This window comes from Podarcis raffonei, chromosome 4, assembly GCF_027172205.1.
Source record: "Podarcis raffonei isolate rPodRaf1 chromosome 4, rPodRaf1.pri, whole genome shotgun sequence".
Classification (NCBI taxonomy): Eukaryota; Metazoa; Chordata; class Lepidosauria; order Squamata; family Lacertidae; genus Podarcis; species Podarcis raffonei.
Genome location: NC_070605.1, coordinates 69,303,870 through 69,324,607, shown reverse-complemented (window position 1 = coordinate 69,324,607; position 20,738 = coordinate 69,303,870). Strand labels below are relative to the sequence as shown.

Genomic DNA, 20,738 nt, shown 5'->3' with positions numbered 1-20,738 from the left:
AGGCAGCACTTCGAATGGTAATTAGTTTTTAACCAACACATTAATTTGTATTTTGATTACAATATCTGAAATGATGATTTAACCCAAATCCAAAAATCCCCTCCTTGTATGTACAGCGTCTTACTGTCACAAAAGCTTTCTGCTGACAGAACAACTGAAAGTCTATTGGGGATCATCTGGAGCCATACAACTAAATAATTTAAAAGCATATAAAATGTGTATATTTAGTCAGGATGCAAGAAGATATATGCACCAATCCATTTTGCAATATAATTATGGAATTAAAACTATACAAACCAACCATATTATTGAGCATTTCTATGTAAGACTAATACAGAAAGTGGCGTTCCCTTTCATTCCTTCCCTTGGCTTTGCCTTAAAAGGATTTGGAGGAAGCAATTCAATTTCAAGTCTGACCTCTACAGGCAGGTAACAGGAATAGGTACTTTATTTTCACAAGTTTAAGAAAGCATGTACAGTACAGAAATGCTTGTGGATTTGCAGAAAGCTGTTCTTCCAAGCTAACTCTCCCTGCCTATGCCATTATCATGACCTTTTGGTTTGATTTCAGTGCAATACTTAAAGCCTCCACAAATGTTAGCCCATTTAAATTTATGAAAGGGTCAATTTAAAAAAAAAATTAAATCAAGTCCCATATTTCTTTCTGCTTTCCTTTTACACCAAAGCAACCATTTGTAGTTACAGAAACATATTTTGCTTTTAAATTGGTAACATAAATGTGCATTTTCCTCCCAGAACGCATGTTTTTAAATAGCCTGATTGTTACCACCTTTTTGTAATCATAACCAACTATTCTAACAAACTATCCTTTGTTGAGTGATTGAGTCTCCCCTGTTCCCACAAACCTACAGCACATGTTGCCATAGTTACTCTGCATGTCTATTTACCACACAAGTGATCAAAGAAAGCAGACAACACACACATACACAAAAACCTTTCCCAGACTTCCTACTGGGTAATGTCCAGCCACTAATTAACTGATACACAGCCTATGGACTCCATCTACTTTTTCTTCCCTTATTATCCATCAAATACAACAGCAACATTCTCAGACACGAAGTACATTTTTCTTTCAGTCAGAGAAGCAGTACAAAAGGATGGGGAAACTCTCACTAAAAGCTGAGGTCAACGCTTTAAAGGAGATTTTCTTCTTCTTCTAGCAATAATTAAGCTACGGAATAGAAACAGTTCAGTAGGGAAACTGGAGGATATTAAAAGAATATACACAAAAGGGGGCAGACAATTGTAGGGGTGTGTGTAGTTAGGTTGCGTTCTTAGGCACACCTGTCTGTAAGTCCCAGTATGCTTCATACGACTTCTGCTAGCCACCCATAGAACTAAGTTAAGCTAAGCTAAGTGCTAAGTTTTAGATGAATTTCTTCCTAATCCCCCACCTCCCCCCTCTGTTCAGTTCTCAGAATATTCTAGCCCTAAATACATCCACTTGTTAACAACCAAATTTTCTTCTGTCTACTTGGAATCAGAGTGCTGGCTGGCTTCTTCCCACTTTCTGTCCAAGTCCATCGCAAAATACTGCTGAAATGCATCTCCAGTGCTGAAGGAGTTTGTAGAAGGTGGTGGGGATTTGTGCAAGCAAGCAACTCCCAACATGCAATGAAATACTGTACCTAGTGTATAAGGTAAAGAGTTAGGGAGTCTTTAGAAGATCCCACACTGCCCTCTCCAGTTTTCACTTAAACCGCTCCTGCTAGCATCCTTACTAAGCCTTGTGAATTCTTAACCCAAAGTTTGTGCTTTTAAATCTGTAACCTGCTTTTCCTCAAAAATGACATGGAAGATAAATATTAAAACAGAATATAATCCTGAAAGAGGCACAGAGTTAACTGAGCATGCTATACGTGCTGCTTCAACTGCAGAAAACATCCTCCTGCCATTTCCTTAAATGACAAAAAGCAGGTTAGAGATTAGATGACCGTGTGGAAGCCTGACACATCTTCAAAGGAGCAAAAGTAGTTTTTCAAATGCCACATAGGTAGTTGAGTTTTCCATCACTGCCCACAGATATCATTCCTCCTATGTTTACAATTATTCCTGTAATAAATGTTGGTTCTTGCAACCTTTCATAGCACAGCATACTCATAACACATCAATCAATATTTTTAATATATTTAATGACTTGTGCCTCGCTTTTCCAATAATGTCCCAGGCAGTTGTTTAATCAAGGCTATATAGTTAGTTCTCTATAGAACCTCCTGGCTTGCTTCTGCTTTAGTGAAGGCTGAATCTTATCAGTATGGCTGGCAGCATATTACATTTCTGTAGCTAATTCTTGGTCTTCCAGACAGCACCCAGACACAGATCTATGCCTTTCTGTCATTCTTGAGAATTTATATTTTGCATTGGTCAAGATCATTTATCAGGGCAATATAGGGCCTCCATTTCATAGTAAGACACATCACTGTGCCTGAAAGTTAATAAATCCAAACTGTAGCATCATTGTTATGAGAAACTGGCTGGAAGATAACAGATAGCCTGTTTTTGTCCAAGTGTCATTTTATTTATTATACTTTTAATTTAAATTCAGAATTAGTTTTCAGTTTGCTCACATCTCTGGCTTTTGGTCACATTCATCTCATTGTATTTAACTCTCAGTTTTTGAATCCCTGTTAGTTCTTCAGCTCTGCAAACCTCCAATAAACATTAGAAAAAATGTCAGTCTCTGTCTGGATCTGCATGAACTGTTCCATCTGCTGAAGAATGCTAGCTGATTGATCTGCTGGTTTGATGGAATTTTGTTCAGTACACGAAGATAAACAGATATTTCACTAAAGGCTACTAAAAGAAGAAATAAGGCGCACAAATGTGACCATCACAGTTCACTTCTAAGGCTGGTACACACCAAAGTTCAGTTAACCATATTTTGATACCACCACTGTCTTACTTCTGAGTAAACATGCTTAGGACTGCGTTGCACACAATTACGCAGAAGTAATTCATGTTCTGAATGAGATCCTTAGAAACTGTACTCAGGACTCCCAACATAGGATTGCAACAAGTCCCATAGAACATTGGGGTGTGTGTGTTTACTTCCAAGTACAGAGCAAGTAAAAACGTAAGTCTCAGGAGCCCTCTCCTGACAGCCTTAATAAGGAACTAATTTAAGTGGAGTATCCACACTGCTGATTCAGAATAGGGTCTGTTTCCTATACTGCAATCTTAAGATACAGGAGCACGCCGTGGTGCTGCAAAAATATATAATCAGGATCCCTAATACATGCAACTGACTCCTGCTCAGACATGTGCACTGCAAATACACATCAAGATTCTCACGGCGCATGCCAGAAGTGTGAATTACACAATCAGATGAAACACTTCATATCCCTTTGCCATTCTGAGACCACTCTTGGGTCTTGCAATGCGAGATACAGCTCTAAGTGACAGGCATAGGAGGGACAGGTGCATCCGTGACTAGGGTGTTAATGAAGGAGCACATAAAGAGGGCCGTAAGTGTCTCTTTTTGCACCATTGACAAATACAAGCAATGTCAAGTGTACACAGGAAAGATACAATAGCTGTTCAGAATAGCTAAATTATCACCAGGCCAAAGCAAACAAAAAAACAACCCTGAGCAGGGGAGTTAAGTGTATGTTGAGGTGGACAAGTCTAATGAGGCAAAAAACGTCTCGCTTGTTTCCTTTTGTGCTCATCAATACCACTTACGTGCATTTCCTTACCACCATCAACCATTTCTTTTTAAACATCTTCCCTTCCTTATCACATTTTTTTTTTTGCCTCCCTCTCCCTCAGACATTTGTCATTTGCTTTTTAAAGGTCGCCTGGAACTTCATTTTGACCAGAAGTACCTTACTCAACATTTATGTAGAATGGAGTCCTGACTACTTTCGAAAGAGTACACATGAAATCTTTTTAAAAGTATCTTTAAGCTTCTTTCTTGAAAACTTCTCTTAGCCAAGCTCCCTCTGGTGGTTATAATGAATCCCAGGATGCTCCAGGCACTGCGCGGAAAATGATCTGATTGAGCACAAGTAAATAAATTGCTTTCCTACAAGGCGAGCCAGCTCCACAAGTAGGCATCTCAGGGAAGCAATATTCCCAGAATTTCCCTCTCATTCTTGTTTGTGAAATTACTCTGGTCACCATTAAAATACTCCTCCAATCTTGTTTTCTGAAAACGGAAAGAATATGAGGAGTTTTATTGTCCATGCAGGTGCAAACTGTCTCTCTTCTTTACTCTTCGTGATTACAGAGTTAAGCAGATTCACAGTGCAATCCTAACAGTGTCGAAGCAACTCCTGCTGAATGTAATGGGACTTACTCCCAGGTAAGTAGGATTGCAGCCTCTGTCTTTCTCTCCGCCCCCCCTCCACCTGCAACCCGCAAACAAAAAATACCTTCCAGGTATTGGCATCGTCCCAGTCAGTTGTTAATTAAATATGTAATTATCAAAAAGGAATCCCCCCGCCATGAAAACTAAGAAACAACAAAAATCTGCCATGGCGCATATATATATATATATATATATATATATATATATATATAATCATCAACCATTTATCTGTCAGTACTGAGAACTTCACAAATTACAACAGACTCTTTTGTTAGCCCTTACATGTGCTAAACTGGTATGTGAATAGATAGCATTTCCCTTCGTTTAATAAATAAAACAATTACAAGAGCTTAACGAACAAAAGGTGTTGAGATATTAAAATAATGACGTTTGGGTAGAAATGCTATATACGCTCAGCATTTGATGGCATGCTTGCAGGAGCCCAGCAACTTATGCTACTATGGATTGTCACGAACAAAAGGTAGGAGCGCAATAGATGCGATGCCACCCATTTAAAGCTGAGCAAACGGGAGCTGACAAGGCAAATCCCGGGGAAGGGATCCTTTGCCATCACCCCCCCCCTTTTTTCCAAACCGATCGCCCTTGCCAATGAAGTCACCAACTACCAGCTTTTTTGTGGTGGGGGGGTGTTGAATCCAGAAGGCAAAACTTGCAAAATCAGCTTCCAACTCAAAATGACCCACAGCTCTACAGAATCAAGTAATTAAATGCGAAGGATCAGCACCACCCAGTTCCCCTAACCCACCTCTCTGGGTTTCCCCCTTCGCTTCCTGCCTCCAGAGCAGCTTTTGCCGCGTGTGTCTTACCTGCCTCATGTTTAGAATCCCATTATCCATCCAGCCAGAAACAGGAGAGTTTCAGGAGGAAACGAAATCCCATGCGCAGTTCCCAACAAGCCGGCAACTTTCCGCCTCCCTGCTCCTTCCGTATGTCCCCCGCTCGACAGAGAGCGCGCTCGTCAAGACAATGTCAAGTTTTTTCCACCTTGTTGTGCCCTCTCCCTGCTAGCCTATTGCAAGTCAGGAGAAGCGAGCCAACTGTCCGCCGAGCTCCTATTTCAAATCACAGCTCAGATATGTCGTAGTTGGCTGAATTAGGCCATGAAATAGCCTCACCAATCAGGAGAAGGGGGAGGGAGGAATCACACATAAAGGGCTGCCTACACGAGGATTAGGAAAGCTTTCAAGGATTTAAGAGGCTGAAAAGCAGCTGGAAACAGTGTCTCAGGCTACAAAGGGGGAAGTCAATTTGTGGTATGAGAGATTATTTTCATTCTTATCTAACTTCTCCGTGTCCACTCTTAACCTGAAAGGCTCCTGGGATACGCCAATGAAATATTTGATTAAAAATAAAACGTTAAGCTAAAACTCAAGTGACAATCTCTCTCCTACACAACTGTGGCTATGAAAGGCGGAATTGCTTAACAAGCTCGAACAATGTTAATAAGAATGTGCATTGCATTTGCATAGCTACACCCTTCCCCGATAGCGATGCAGAGTGCTACACAAAAGAACGTGCACGTTTTACGACTGTAAAGTTTTCACCAGCAGATTATATACTTTCTCATATCCAGGATTTGTACTAAATGGCAATAGCCTTGAGTAGCATTTTTAAAAGGTGTTTTAAAAAGAAAGGAACGAAAGTAATGCCCATAATTTATCCCCACATCTGTAGCAATAGATTCACACATTAAACAATCTAGAGAAAATTACTAGGGGATTTTATGCCCTTCTTGAAATGGGGTCTGTCTGCTCATTTTGTTTAGTCTCTCTGACCCCTGCTTTGAAGCTGAGTCTAGTATATGGCCTTTGGGTTGTTTACACTGTTCTTTTTTTAAAAAAGAAGAAGAGTGCACATAAATGTACACATTTAAACAAAAGTACTAAAACCCTCATCTCCCTTTTTACACTTCTCAGCTTTTAAGATCAGCTAAGAAATAGGCTGTTACGGTTCCACTCTAAATGGAAATCTGTCTTTTGATCTCTAGGTACAATCAAGCAAAACCGAAGTCTGAATAAAGGCTCATAATCATGGATTTGCTACAGCAATGACTGTACTTATCTAGCTGAGTAGTAAATCACTACCCAGAAAATGCCTCACAAGTCAGAAATCTCTTGCAGCTGAACAAAAATGTGTTAGAAGTATACTATCAACACTGAAATACCAGAGCCCAATAAATCTATTCCCTTTCTCTCTCTCCTCTTCAAGGTGCCTAAGCATGCAAAAATATGGAGAAACCCAGACAATTTATTAGTATTCCTATATATTATCCAGATTTCTGGGTGGGTGAGAATATATTATGAAACTTTCCTGTTTACTAAGGTTTTGACAGATGACACACAAGCTTACCACTCACAGCACAATATTTGACTCTGATAACATGGACATAACATGGATTTCCAGAGATGTAAGTTAGGTTTGATATCCTGCAATAAAAGCCACTGTAAGAGCATAAGAACATAAAAAGAAGCCTACTGGATCAGGCCAAAAGTTCACCTAATCCAGCATTCTGTTCCTACAGTTGCAAACAAGATGCCTACAGGAACCCCAGAAACTGAACTTGAGCACAACTTTCCCACTTGTGTTCCCTCATCGACTGGTACCCAGAGGCGTAAAGGCAAAGGGACCCCTGACCGTTAGGTCCAGTCATGGACGACTCTGGTGTTGCGGCGTTCATCTCGCTTTATTGGCCAAGGGAGCTGGCATACAGCTTCCGGGTCATGTGGCCAACATGACTAAGCTGCTTCTGGTGAACCAGAGCAGCGCACGGAAACGCCATTTACCTTCCCACCAGAACGGTACCTATTTATCTACTTGCACTGTGTGCTTTCAAACTGCTAGGTTGGCAGGAGCTGGAACAGAGCAACGGGAGCTCACCCTGTCGCAGGGATTCAAACTGCCGACCTTCTGATTGGCAAGCCCTAGGCTCTGTGGTTTAACCCACAGCGCCACCCGCGTGCCACCCAGAGGCATACTGAGACCTAAATAGCCTCAGACCTGTTTATCTGAAGGAGTGTCTCCACCATTGTTCAGACTGGACACTGAGGTCTAGTTCCAAGGGCCTACTGGCAGTTCCCTCACTGCAAGAATTGTAAATGCCCAGGTTCAAGAAATAGCAATCATATCATGCTTATTTACAAGATGAACGGGGCAAATCAAGAGTCCCTGGCCTTGTCAGGAGTTACTGACTCTTTCAGCACATTTCCACCAGAGATTCCTGCCCTAGCTTTAAGAGTCTGAAGTGAGCACGGGGGGGGGGGGCTTTCTGAGGACTAATCATTTGAACAGGCAAAATCATTTGATCTTAGTGCAAAGGGGGGCAGGGAGGGGCAGCTGCCCCTCCAATCAATAAAATTCAATAGATACATAGCAAACTGAGGTTCTGCTCCCCCTAACAAAACGCCTGCCTCCCCTAACAAAAATCCTGGCTACACCCATGTGTGTTTACCAGTCTTGTTACTCTTCCTGCCACAAACTTACAGTACAATGCTGCCTTTCAAGGAACAGGGAGACTAGGAGTTGATGGAGTCAAAAGAGAATCTTTACATTAAACAGATACTCTTATTTCCAGGACACATAATCTGTAGCACCTTCCAATCTGAGAATGACTTGAAGAAAGCTGTATCTCTTGCCTTCTTCCTCTTTTTTTCTTCTCTTAGGAAAAATGGACTTCCCTTCCTTTCATGCAGTCAGAACAGAAATAAAATTCTCTAGAGAAAACTAGAGCCTTTGAGATGACATGTGTATCCTATTTTCTTCATGATTCCTCTGCCTTTACTTTTTCCTCCTTCTTGCCTTTTCAAGTCTCAGCACTTTGATGCGACAGTATTTAGATGTAGGTGGCATACCTGAAAGCATACATTTAACCATTATAATTAGTCTGTTTATCCTTGGTCACAGATGGAAACATATCTACAATATATTTGCATGTGCCTAATCATCAGTATGAGTCACCACTGTTTTTCCATGTTAAAATTACCATTCACTGATGTCAATAATGGAGTAGTTCTAAGAGGTTGGGGGTAAAAGATGTGGGTTTGCGTCAGCAGCAGTTGAACAGTAAAACACCTGGTGTCAGTGAAGTTAACTTTTTATTCAAATAAACCAAAACCACACAGGGTTAGTAATCACAGCAACTCTCCCCATTAAGTCTTTCCTCAGTGAGGCAGTTGTGAGGACTGAAGGTCCCCGTCTTCCCACTGCTCTCTAGGACTCCTCCCCTGGGGTCCTCATTCAGCAGCCTAAGGCTTCTTTGCCTGGCCTCTGTTTGTTCTGCCCTCTTCATTTCTCTGCATGTTCTGGGAGAGCAGGGTTGGGGAGCTAGCCACAGCAGCTGGGAGAGACTCCTTTCTTCCACAGCCTGCCTCATCTCGGTCTCCTGCTACCCCCTCCTCTCCTGTCTCCGAGTCTGGACTGCCCTCTGCCACAGCTCTTCCTGCTCACTAAACCCTGTTACCTCTTTTCAGTTTCCTACCACTCCTCTGCATCCAGCCAGTCCCGGACAGCTGGAGGGAATTATAAAATTAGATGAGAATGTGGCAGATCCACTGCCTGCTGCGGCTGCCACTGCTCAGTGATTGCTTAATTATACAGGAATTTCTGTCTTTCCTGCCTGGTGCTTACACATTACTCAGGGTGGCCTTATGGCAATTTAAATGCGACAATGTTATAAAATAAAAGATATTAGAAATGTCTGATAAAGGTGGACACCGCAGATAAAACATTACTTTTACAGTAGCTGCTTAGCACACAAAAGTTTGCCAGAATGTCTTTGCCACCTGGCAAAAGGAAGCCAGAGAGGGAGCACCCATGCTTTATGGAACAAGGTGTTCCAAAGTATTTGGTGCAGAGAGTGTTTCGGACATTGTTTCAGTTCCCTCCCACAGGATTTTCTTTCTTTTACCCAGCAGATTGGCTTTATCCTTCCTCTGCCCTCTTTTTCTATTGAGACTGCCAACTAAAGGATCAATCTATGGAAAATTCACAGAATTGTATTGGATGGGTGACATTTTATTGTCCTTCTCCAAAACTTAAGCTTTCACAGTGCCCTCTTATGCTCAAATTCATGTCTGACAATTCTTAGAAGAGGGATTTGTTATTTTTTTCTTTGCAGCTCAGAATTTAAGTTTACTTTCACAAGGGGGACTTAACTACAGAATGATGGAGGAGAAATATACCTCTGTGGTGACTGGAAATAATTGTGTAAATTCTCCTTTAGAATTGGAATAAATTATGCTATTTATTTATTCATCCATTCACTATATTCAGCTAGCCAGTGCACAAAGCAATACGACGTTAATTAAAAATACAATATCAAGCAATGCAAAATTAATTGAAATAAACTGAAACACAATTTAAAACTGAGAGGGCCAGGCTGTGAAGCGTACATTGTTTAAATGGCCTAAGATAATAGAACAGTCTTCAGCTGGTTGTTTGTATTTAATGAAACTTATATACCACTTGGTTGTAACAAAACCTCTAAGTGGAGATGATTTCCTAGTATACCAAGTACTACATGTGCTTTGATATGTACTCCTTTGTGTGCAGGCTTTAGTGACAAGAGCACCTCTATACTCAACAAGCAGAGCTGTCCCTTCATTAAAATGAATGAGGATGCCCTTGTGCATAAGGGGCATTGTGCACAGCAGATTTTGCCAGCCAAGGAGCTGCTGGATCTGGGCCTTAGCAAACAGGACCTTGAATTCAGTAGATTGCAGCAGGGGCTTAACTTATGATTTATCAAGGTATCGTTGAATTGCTTTCCAAAATAACACGGTTGTTGTCATAGGGCTAGGGAAATGGAGATGAGAATTTCTAAAGCAAAAAGCACAACCGCCATAAATTAGCACTTAAGGATCAGAGGAGAATCTTGCCTCCCCCTCCTGAGCTATACCAGATGTATAACGACTGGAGCTCAGGATGTGAGAGTGGGGAGCGAGAATTTTTTTCACCTGACTTACATTTGTTCCATCTCATATTTTTAAAAGAAAGTGTGTGTTTTAAAAGCAGAAATGGGAGAGAACCTGACCATTAAACCTTTCCAAAGTGTAAAAACTGTGAGTGTTGGGGAGGAAGGAGGGGAAACAGAAATATTTCCACTGACCATTCTATTTACATCTAGTGACTTAAAAAAATAAAAAACCTTGCCATTTGCATTTCTACCATTGAAACCAGACTGGATGAAATACATTGTAAACTGACTTTATTCTCTTCATCTGTGATTTTGAAAATAGCACCCTGAAGAAGACGAGGATATTCTTGCTGCAGTCCTATATCTACTTACCCACTGAATGCGCTCATTTGACTTCCTAATAGATATGCACAAGACTGCCCTCTCATTTCTCAAGCAGCAATAATATGAGCAGAATATGTAAGTTGTTTCAAAAGAGAAGATAATTAATATTTGAACTATAATTTGAAAGCATGATGAGAGCATGGATTTTGTAAGGAGATTAAAATAAAACTTGGACAAATGTAACCCATAAAGTAACAGAATGTTCCTAAATGAGTTAGGGGAAGTTAAATGACCCTCACTGCTTCCAATGCCCTGCTGGCTCTCTTCAGCTAGGGTAGGAGTTGGGGGCAAGTTTTCTTAACTTAAAGCAAAATCGGCTGTTCCTAAAATAGGGAGCCTATGGAATCTTGCTAAATTAAAATTCAAGCTCACTGTTCAGTATTGGCATCCACCTGTCTTGAAAGTGTGCCTCTGGGAATGAAGTCAAACTGCTGTGTTAGCAGCATGGAAGTGACCTTCCTGGGGTGCCAGCCTGGGCAGTGTTTTATGGAAGTTCTGGGCTGCCCTGATGACAACCCCCCTTTCAACCTCGCTGACATGGTCCAAAGGAAAGCAGAGCACCAGTTGGACTTCAGGAATTGCTGGAAGGAGCCACCCAACCACCTTAGGGAATTCACTCTGGATCTGTGTAGGGTTTACTCCTTAGCCTTCCCCCCACTCCACTCCCAAAGATATCCCACTAGGTAGCGGAGGTTTGGGATCAGAGTTTCCCTTCTCTTAGATGGGCCACCTTTCCAGGTTGATGAGCCCCACCTGCCTCACACTTCCCTCTACAGCAGACTTTCTCAACCTGTGTGTCCCCAGATGTTGTTGAACTACAACTCCCATCACCCCTAGCTAGCAAGGCCAGACCTCAGGGATGATGGGAGTTGTAGTCCAACAACATCTGGGGATACACAGGTTGAGAACCGCTGTTCTACAGCATGTACAGAAACTGCCTTCTTGACGATCTGACCCACTATTGGTCTTATCCACGCAATCTGCCAAAGCCTGCCTTTGCATGCAGGATAAGTCCCTAATTCACTAAGGGTTTGAGATCCATCAGATACCCATCTGGTTTAGCCAGCCAGCCAAAGCTGTTCCTGGGGTGTGGTCACTATCACATGCTGACAGATTCTAGGAGCCACATGTGAGAGCTGAGTGCAGGGTGGACACCAAAGGTGGACAAACTACCCTAGAAGGAGCATGATGTGTCCTTCACCAGAGATACTACCTCTGTCCTAACATCCCAAGGTTGCAAATACATAAGAGCACCAGAAATATAGCACTTGAGCTCATTCACACTTGAACCAATGGTTTCTTGGAATGACAACTTAAGAATACAGTCCTGAAATCATGTCTGAAAATGCATGAAGTTGAATTTGTGGGAGTGGTCTTAGGACGATCATTATTAATTTACACAATGCTATTCCAATTTGTTTACCTAACATTACTGAGAAAAGTTCTTTCCCTACTTACATTAATGCATCTATTTTCTTTAAAAATAAATCTGTGCTGGTACCAGCAAAAAAATATTTTTGGCATTTTTATTAAAAGGTTTTTAACACATGGAAGTGTTGGCTACATTTCCTTTCATTGCCTGTGTTTCTCTGGACAGATATCCAATCCTTTAGATTCCAGAGTCTGGTTAAAATTCATGTGGATTAAATTAGGCACAGGAAGTTTCTGATATTATATTCCCACAGCGTAATGAAATGGAGTGCATTAAATTTAAGCAAACCAATAAAAACATACACAACATGATAGAGTTCAAACCATATTGCCTAATCTCATGGTTTCCAAAGGGTGAGAAAAGCCATTTCATGTCACCCTAGGTCTTTGCTAATAGATGCGTAGGTATTAAGCAAAAGTAAAGAATAAAAACAGACCATTCTTAAAATGATTAGGATAAACAGAAATGGAAAAAGAGGGGGGGCATAGAAAATACATTGGAAGTATTACTATTCCTAAAGGAATCTAAAATTATTATGAGGGTCTCTTTTGCTTTCCCCTTCACCTGAAGTCCTAACATGTACAGTCCTATCAAACAAATAAAAAGGTTTTCATAGTAAGACTTAATAGTAATAACATGTTCACAAATAGGCTTCCTCATCTGACAGAATAACAACAAAATCAAGAAATGCCATTGCATCCCCTTATAACTTCAAGCAATCCTGGAAAAGGAGGAAGTGTAGTATTTTTGTTTTATTGTGTTCTCAGGCTAATAAACTGGCAGTGCCTTTTGCAACAAAAACATTCAACATCCTGCTCTGCTTCATTTGTTTTGAAATACTAGGAAATAGTGGTACAGACAATCCCGGCTATAGGTGCAACTTCCAAACCGTGGGAAAATGGCTTTGTTCCAGGTAGTTTACTCTTTTCTTGAGCCCTTCACCCATCTAGACATCCCATAGTTTGGTCACCCATTCTGGCAGTTGGATCCGTATCCCAGCACAGTGGACAAGTAAGACACATGATAGAAGGGACATGTAAACTTTGGATACTATGGTAGTCATCCAGTCATCTATTTTTTTCTCGTCTACTTGGTCAAACCACCAACATCAAACTCACATTCTCTATTATATAAAAGCAATTCTTGTTTTTATGCCCAGCTTTGAGGAACACCAGGGGTGGGGAGGCAGGGAGAAGAAATTCAACACCAGCAGCAACATAGATTTTGATTTCACAACCACATAATATTGCAAATCAACCTATTTTAATAACCTGAGGATGAAGTATTTTAATTTCCTTCACTAGGCTCCGTCGTATCATATCATCATCATCATCATCATCATCATCATCATCATCATCACCTAAGTAACTAAGAAACTTGCTCAGATTTTTACCATCTCTGTTCTTTTTTCCTTTTACAGCTGCTCTTCCCACACTGCTTAATAAACTTTCTGTTCCCAAGAATAGACATCTTTTGCAAGCCTGATCTTGCATTCCTTGTATCAACAAAACCCTTTATTGTCTGACCTCTGTGTGCATTATGAGGGCACTCTCAAGACATGGCATACACAATCTTGTGTGCCTTTCCATGAATGTGTAAACATGCACATTTAAACAATCTGCCTTTCCGCCCCCCTTCATAGGACTTATCAACAGATCCAGTGAATGGGACAGTTACTACAATGCAAGAAGTACGTGATCATCCCTAATGCACAAGGCTAAGAAACAGCGCCGTAACAATGCAAAGCATTATAATATTCCAGTGTGAATAGAGTGCAAATTATTTCACCTGTACAGTATACTACCCAACATTGTTATAAGCAGGACACCACAGAACAAAAAAGAGGTGGCTGGTAATGGGGAGGAGGAAGCAGATCTTAGAAAAGTAACTTGTCATACTGCAACAACATAAAATTAAACAATTATAGCCATACCTGGACACACAGCTCATTGATTTCAATAGGCATCCACCTTCATATAAATGCCTTGGGCTTAGCTGCTGAGAAGATTGCTAGGATATTTCTCCACTACATTTACAAATGAAGGTAGGTCAGGAGGAAGAAAGAGGCCAAAACGCTACCGCAGGCGCACAAGGGTTTATGGCGCAGCCAGTAAAAATTTCAAGTAGAGATAAATGATGTTTGGAGATCCAAGCCAGAATCAGTTGCTATGCTTTAGAGCTTAGGATTTGATGGAGCTTGTTGCTGTTAACTACTTTCAAAATGTGGAAGACAAAGCAGATAAATGTTTTCAAGTTAGGTATCCAAATCTACCAGACTCATTCATTCACAAGTTAGTTGCTTAAGCTATTACAATCTGGAACACATCTTTATGAATCCCCAAATATATATATATATCCATCCCTTCCTCCCATAAATTCAGGGTGGTGTAGATATCATTACATCATTTATCCTCACCAAAATAATAATAATACAGTGGTACCTTGGGTTAAGTACTTAATTCGTTCCAGAGGTCCATTCTTAACCTAAAACTGTTCTTAACCTGAAGCACCACTTTAGCTAATGGGGCCTCCTGCTGCTGCCGCGCCGCCGGAGCACGATTTCTGTTCTCATCTTGAAGCAAAGTTCTTAACCCGAGGTACTATTTCTGGGTTAGCGGAGTCTGTAACCTGAAGCATATGTAACCTGAAACGTATGTAACCCGAGGTACCACTGTAAAAGATAGGAATGTTTGGTAGAAAAAAGTCACTTGTCCCATGTTACACAGCTGCCTTACGACCAAACAGAGATCCACACTACAGTGAGATTGCCATCATTTGAATCCAAACATTCTGGGCTTGGGGGTGCAGAGATCACAGGCAACTGGGGGTGAACTTGCAAGAGGGGAGGGGAAACCTAGCATTTTCAAGACGACTTTATTCATTGTGTAGGCAAGGAAATAAGCCCAGTAGTTTTTGGTGGGTTTCGGGATAGAATCCACGATGCAGAATGCATCTTTTGCCTTCCATTTCCTTATTTCAATCTAGGAACATAAACACCTTAAATGGAGTCAGAGCATCAGTTCATCTAACCGGGCATTGCCCATATGGTGTTTGTACATACAGCTAAGCCAAAGCATGGCTTGGTAAATGAACATGGAATTTCCTGGAGAGACAACATTCCCCAGTCCTTTTAGTTCAGTGTAGCATGGCAGTTAAGCCCGGGTCATCCAAACCTGGGATCATACTTAAGCTCCTTAACCACAGTCTATAGGCAAAGTTTGGCTTACCATGCTGTGTGAACTGGAGCACTGACAATCCTCCAGTTAAATGTTATATAAAGTCAAGCTTTATATAAACAGAGAAATACAAATATTTGTGTGCAAAAATGAATGTACAGTTGAAACTTTGTGTGAGGTATGAAATCACTAGTCAGTATCTCCTATTTGCAACATTAGGTAAGTAACCTGGTGCCCTTTACCATTTGTAAACCACTTTGAGGTTTTCTTTATAATCAAGTGGCATATTTTGTTAAAGAAAATGAATAAATATATTTACAGGGCTGTTGTAAACCCTTTTAAGGCAATGTGAAGAACACATTAAATCATTTAATAGTTGCTAAGGATTCTTAATGGAGCAGGAACCGGCAAGCCACTCCAGTATCCCTGCCAAGAAAACTCCATGGACAAAGGAGGCAGTGGAAGACAGGAGTGCCTGGCGTGCTCTGGTCCATCGGGTCACGAAGAGTTGGACACAACTAAATGACTAAACGACAACAACAACAAGGATTCGTAATAATGTCATATCATTTCCTGTTGTGCTGTTATCCACCTCAAATTCTAAGCACTACTTTTAAAACTATTGTGGCATTTTGATGCACATTTCATTAAGATGTTGCTGTTTTTCAAGCACATTCATATCCCTTGGTACAGAGGTTGCTATAGTTACTATGTTCTATATGACACCATATACTAAGCAGATGTACGAAGCCTATGTGCATATCCATTTTCATTATAAATTAATTCTTTAACTACTGGCTCCAAAAGGCTCCACTCTCTTCTTCCCTCCACCCTTGAAAGAATTTCCATAACTTTTAGGTCTTCTTTCTGAATGTCACTTTTTAACATTGCTTATCCATTAAGTCAAGGGAGAATTCTGTGGCTCTTTTTGTATGTAGAAAAAAAGTAGGGAAGCTAGTGAATTCATTATCAAGAGAGTTTATAATTAAATTGAAGAATGGGTGAATCACTGGCTGCACTGAAAAAGCTCCTTCTTTTTCCAAAGGGTTTAATGAATCATAGAAAGATGTTTACAAGGCCCTATTCTGAACAAAGTGCTCCATGTTAGCATGGCAATGGACCATGTCACTTTTAATAGCTTGAACCTTTCTTCTTCTCTTTTTAAACGAACCATTATGGCTGTTCTATGTTGCTCATCCAACCAACAACTGATTCACCTGGTTTGCATTTTAAATCACTGGACCTGAAGGTGATATTTAGGAAATCTACTGTCAGACGTGCAAACTGTGAGGAAAGAAAAAATGTCACACTAAATCATGACAGATTAATACGGTATTATTCATGGGCATATGCTTTCATACCGTTGGAAAGTCATGCTTAAGTAAGTTGCTTTTACACTAACAATATGTGGCAATTGTTCTCCTTGCCATCGTTAGGAGCCATTGAAGCTACATGCTTTTCAGTCCCATTGATTTTAAATAGAAGGGGAATTTGAGTAGGAAATGGGGTTTCATATGTGGGTTTAGATCATGGGTAGGCAAACTAAGGCCCAGGGGCCGGATGTGGCCCAATCTTCTAAATCCGGCCTGTGGACGGTCCGGGAATGTGTGTTTTTACATGAGTAGAATGTGTGCTTTTATTTACAATGTATCTCTGGGTTATTTGTGGGGCACAGGAATTTGTTCATTTATTTTTTTTCAAAATCTAGTCCGGCCCCCCCATAAGGTCTGAGGGACAGTGGACCATCCCCCTGCTGAAAAAAATTGCTGACTCTTGGTTTAGATGCAGTTGTTCAAATGTTGGCTTGGTCCTCTGGCGAATAACCACTTCCTAAATCCTGCTGAGCTTGCACTGACCAGACCAGATGGTCGGGCATCATCTGCTTCCCCCTTCTATTTTTATTTCTTTAAAAAAATCTCTCTCATCATTTACATGGGAAGAAAATAACTACGCCAACTCCCCAACCACCATAGTTTCTCTCCCATGTGGTGTGCCTGGGGAATGGAAGGCCTCTCTCAATCTGCTCCTGCGTGCCCCTTTTCTTCTCAGATACATTAGGAGTTATGATGGTGGAGCTTTCCACCACTCCACTCAGGAGGTCTCCAGCAGTGGACCTTCTTCTCCACCAATGGACCTCCCACTCCACTGGCAGAGATGGAGATACTCAATATTCTTCATTCACCCCCCCCCCCCCGAGGAGCTTTGGATTGCTCTCTGTGTCAATAAAAATGTGTATTTTATTAGGTTTGTTAAAAATATGAACAAAACATTTTGCTTAATCTCTGTCAGTCTCTACTGAGTAATTAGTACCTGTAGCATTCATTTCATACATTTATTCTGTTATGAATATTAACTGGCATTGATCCCCTTAAATAATTATTTTGCATCGCTGCCTTTTGTCATGAAGAAATGTAGAAGACTGCATTCGCCAAACAAAGAAACACTTTCTAAACAGTGAAATTAATTTAACTAAGAATCGAAACTATGCCATTCTAGCAATTGGTGAATGACTACTCACATAAATTAACCCAAAGATAGTCATCTTTCAATATTCAAAGGATCATTTTCCAAATTTGTACAAAATAATTGCACAGCATATCCCAAAATGGGACAAGTTTCATGTTAAACAAATTACTTTTAAAAAAGCATTAACCAGCAGCCCAAGAGGATTATATGCTTAACAGAAATGAGTAGTAAACATGCAACCACTTTATTTAAAACCCAAAATAGCCAGTATATTTCTTGCATCAAAATTAAAGTTTAAAATATTTTTGTGATACAGTGAACCATGTTAAAAATGGCCATGTGTTCAATTTTTTAAAAATTTTTTTAAAGTGAATATTTGTCATTTACCAACAATTAACCCCTCTGTACTGATCTCTTTTTAAAAACTCTCTCCTGGAGAGAGAGGGTTTGTCATCCTTCCTCCTATCAGTTTCTTCCTGTGGTTCACAGAGTGTTTTGAGGTTGCTACTGAAATTGTCAACGGTAGTCCTAGGCGACAAAAGTGCTGAATGAGGAATGCAGTCTATAGCTTACAAAAGACTTTCCGTTTCACAACACATAAATTGGCTATCATTCTCCTGCTTATGTTTCTAGTGTTAGCATCCATTTTCTTCCAGGTCATTGTGAAGCGAAGCTGTGCAGAGACAAGAAATAAGACTACTCTGGAGGAAAAACTTGTAAAAGTAGCCACAAATACCCATAAAACAAAAATGGCTATAGAATCATTGAAGGGGGGAATTAATAAAATGTACTTTATAAAAGAGGTTTTATATCCGGAAGGAGGTCAGTTTTCAAAGATCATTTACAAGAATGTAAGAAAAATATGAGACTGCAAACAAGGTGAATTGGATAGTTGAGTCTGCCGTTGTTCCTTTATGCCTCTTTATACAAGATAATTAATGACCGCAAAGAGAAGACCACCAAGGACTGCACTGCTGTTTTATAGGAGAAATAATTCAAAAAAGTGGCAGAACATCCTATCTTTATTCTTTTACCACACAGATTTTAATCCTCAGGGAGCTGAGTCTGGTGGTGTCTGAGCAGCCTCTGGTGGCCATTAATAAATATCATCTGTTCTTATGACAGCTCTCGACCAGAAGGTCTTTCAGAATTGAAGCTATTAACTGGCTTTGCTGAAATGCAATTCAGAAATAAGATTAAAACAAACACACACCAAATTTGCCATTCCAAGGCACAGATGACTTAGAAAGGTAATTTTAACATAAATTTTATTTGTTGCAATTAGATTTTGTTTTCTCTTTTGTTTATATTAAAATATATTTTATTTTTCTGTACGCTAAAAATCAAATGATTATTTTAAAAAATAAAATGTTAAGTATATATGAAATATATTCACAGTAGTATTCATCTATTAGTATCTTCCAAATGTTGCTTTTTTAAACCGACCACTGAAAAGGTTCAACAGAAAAGAAAGCTCTCTTAAGAACTTTGGGATCAGGCAAGTCGCTTCTTTCAGGGGTCGAAGTCAGGCTGTACTTGGATCTGGTGTGAACCACTGCTCCATTTTTGCCCAAGAGAGTTAGAGTTCATATAGCACTTGAAATCACAACTGACAATTTAGACTGACACACAGACATGTTCATACCCCAGACCGGCAGCCTTTCCAACGCTCTTTGTATTAACTTGAAAAATTATTTGACTTCCCCCTTATCGAGTTGGAAAAAACTTGGATAATTTTTCCAAGCCAATCTGAGGACTTGGGGAAATACCCGCTCAGCTTCTTTGCTCTCGTTTACAAGCCTTCAGCAGCTTCCCAGCCCGCCTCTCATTTCCTCAAAACCTTTTCCCGCTTTCCCTACAGTTAACAAATGCTGGAGCTGATAGAAGCAGCAATGGAGGAAATGAGGGACTCCCTCACAATTCTCCTGCTTTTCATCGTGCTGATTAACTAGCTGTGTGCTGAGACACCACAGCTGAATGGGACATAGGAGACATTTATCCATGCTTGATGCTGTGGCATGCCTGCTATCCAGAAGCTCAGAGCAATAAAAAGGGAGAAAATGGGAAGCCTCCCCCCATTCCCCACCTGGCCACCTCTACTGCTCCCACCAGCCGTTGGCCTTGAAGTAGCTGCCTCAGGCAGTGGCTGTCAGAGTACAGGCAGGTTCACATAATTGTTCCCCTCTGCTGATGGGGGACATCTGTCTTGAAGTCCCTAAGGTGGACTGCTTCACTATGGATTACCTTAAAGACACTGTCCCCTGTGTTTAAGATTCAGCTTCCAGTCCAGTTGGCTTCTGTGAGTAGAACGAGGAAGTCACCATCTTGTCCTTTGTCTCAGGTAGCAAAATGCCTTAGGACTGCTTTGCTCCCACCATTTCTACTGCCTGGCAAGGAAGAAGGGTGGTGCATCTGACTGATGGAGGGCTGGTTGGGGCGGCTTTTAGGAATGGTGAGGTCTTGGGGGTTGGTTGGGGTGGTAAAGTTGGGGATTATTCTCTACCTTGGATTTTGCTGCAACACTGAGAAGAGTTTAAGGAGTTGTAATCACTCTTTTCTAAGGAGAGACAAGCCAGCCACCAAAGTTTATTTCCAAGCATGGTTTGAGAGAACTTCACCAGCATTTTAATTTTTCTCCCCACATGAGATTAACCTTGTGAATCAGCACATTATTACAAATGTGGTTGTATTCAAGTTTAACCATTATAAATATTACAATACTAATACTTCAAAACATAAAATTACATGGAAAAGATCTACTAAGAAGATTTAGATACCTGGTTGGTGACCCACTTACGATTTTTTAGGAGGAGAAATTCTAATGAATAATGAATAACCAGATGATGTATACACTCTCAAAAAATATTCTATATTGTGCTCTATTTAAAATGCACCATCCTGTTTCCTGGACAACTTGAGAATTGATAGGCTGATTACTATCTTACACTGCTCCTACAAGTATCTCCTCCTGGATCCAGATGTGGATAATAAGCATCCTGTCCTTATTGGATCAATACA

At 40.5% G+C, this 20,738-nt stretch overlaps 1 protein-coding gene across 4 annotated transcripts in view; it reads right to left on the bottom strand.

Annotated features, from left to right (window-relative positions):
- MID1 (midline 1) overlaps positions 1–20,738 on the bottom strand; it is a 198,265-nt gene that overhangs the window by 102,841 nt on the left and 74,686 nt on the right. For 2 of the 4 annotated variants that reach the window (XM_053387244.1, XM_053387247.1), the window contains exon 1: positions 5,158–5,415. The exons of the other annotated variants lie outside the window; for them this stretch is intronic. The gene's annotated coding sequence lies outside the window, so the exon portion shown is untranslated. Of the gene's footprint in view, positions 1–5,157; positions 5,416–20,738 lie in introns of those variants that run through there. 4 annotated transcript variants of the gene reach the window in all.